The following is a 2,083-nucleotide window of genomic DNA, read 5'->3' on the forward strand; positions in this document are numbered from 1 at the left end:
TGTTTTTGCAGAGAGACTTCAGTCTCACTAGTAGTTCCACGTGGACTTCGACGTTTAGCTTGATACCTCAGCTACGATCTTGTGCCCTCGGCAGGATCTGATAGATAGTCAGGCTTCTCAGCCTTTTTCATTTATAGATGTCTGTACCCAGACATGATAGCTTCCGCTTGTGCTTTGACTTGTATGCTCTGATTGTTGGGTCATGAGACCCCTGTTTGTAATATCTCGCTCCTCGGAGCCTATTGAATAGATTACTTGAGTCATAGAGTCATGTTGTGATGCCATGTTGTATTTGCACATATCGAGCATATTGTGTGTATGTTATTGAAATGCTTGGTATGTGTGGGATCTGACCATCTAGTTGTTTATCTTTAGTAGCCTCTCTTACGGGGAAATGTCTCCTAGTGTTTCCACCGAGCCATGGTAGCTTGCTACTGCTCCGGAACACTTAGGCTGGCCGGCATGTGTCCTTCTTCGTTCCTGTGTCTGTCCCTTCGGGGAAATGTCACGCGGTGAATACCGGAGTCCTGTTAGCCCGCTACAGCCCGGTTCACCGGAGTCCTGCTAGCCTAGTGCTACAGCCTGGATTCACTCGCTGATGACCGACACGTTCGATGCTGGGTCATGGATGCCTGTCCCTGTAAGTTTGTGCCACTTTGGGTTTACGACTAGCCATGTCAGCCCGGGCTCCTTATCATATGGATGCTAGCGACACTGTCATATACGTGTGCCAAAAGGCGCAAACGGTCCCGGGCAAAGGTAAGGCGACACCCGTGGGAATACCGTGCGTGAGGCCGCAAAGTGATATGAGGTGTTACATGCTAGATCGATGTGGCATTGAGTCGGGGTCCTGACAACTGGTCAGCTCGATTCAGTGGCACCATGACTCAACCAACAGTTGTTCAAGTTCAATTAAGTCTGGTTAAACTTGAATGCAATAAGATGAGTCATATGAAAATAACAAGATGCATGAGCATGATATCAACATAAGCATGGAGGTGCAACCTAATCATCGAGCATAACCACAACGAATCATATATCCGAATGAGCATGGTATACTGACGAGTATGAATAACACAAGTAGAACTCTACTATAAGCATAGCATGACCACTAGCATCATGAACAACTACAATGCAACAACGTAGCAAGAACACTACCAAGTAAGCATGTGACCAACTAGGTGCAACGAAACATGCATAGCAACGGTACTGGATAACAGACCGTAAGCATGCATCGAAAAGAACATTACTTCTACCAGCATGTATTACTACCAACACTCGTGACATGTGAAAATGATACTATCAAGTAGCACCGGATAACATGATGCAACATAACATAGCAAGAATGTGGACACGAGTCCACGAGTAAAACCGAAACAACAGTAGTAGCAAACAAGCAGGCAGATAACGGGCAAACTTTTATTAAATATTCAAGTTGAAAACTAAGGTTACTGCATGACTATCATGCAAGTGGCTATTGTGGCTTGCCTGGGGGTGATGGAGACTCCGGGAAGAGGTGCAGTGAAGCTCGCGGAAAGAAAAGTCGGACGGTTCTCTCTTGAAGGAAGCTGATTAGAGGCAAGGGCAAAATGGTCATTTTCACTATGGGACCACCTAGTGAAAATGGAACCAACAGAAAGATCTCGACGATACGAAGATGTGAGCGTTGGTTTCACCTTGATCGGAGTTACGAGCAAAAAGTTGTGAGTTGATGAAGCTCAGGGACCTATCCATGCATACTTTTCAGCAAACATGCCCTTGGAGGAAAAACAGAAAGTGCCTTCGGGCAGTTTATGTTTACTAAAACAGAAAGTGCACTTCGAGCTGCAGTTAGAAGGGAACACGCTTTCATAACTGAGAAAGCGTATTTTAGCTAAAGGAGGAACCGGAATACACTTCCTAAGAGGGAAAGCGTACTAAGAGAAATGCATGTCCACTTATGCAACGTGGCAGTGTCGGGGCCCGGCTTGTGCTGTTGACAGGGGGGCCCGCGCGCAGGGGAGAGGGGCACAGGCCTCGTCTTCTTCCTCCTCCCCTATCCCAATCGGGAACATATGAGCGGGAGCAGGGAAGAGGCCGGCGC

Source organism: Triticum dicoccoides, chromosome 1B, assembly GCF_002162155.2.
Source record: "Triticum dicoccoides isolate Atlit2015 ecotype Zavitan chromosome 1B, WEW_v2.0, whole genome shotgun sequence".
NCBI classification, from domain to species: domain Eukaryota; kingdom Viridiplantae; phylum Streptophyta; class Magnoliopsida; order Poales; family Poaceae; genus Triticum; species Triticum dicoccoides.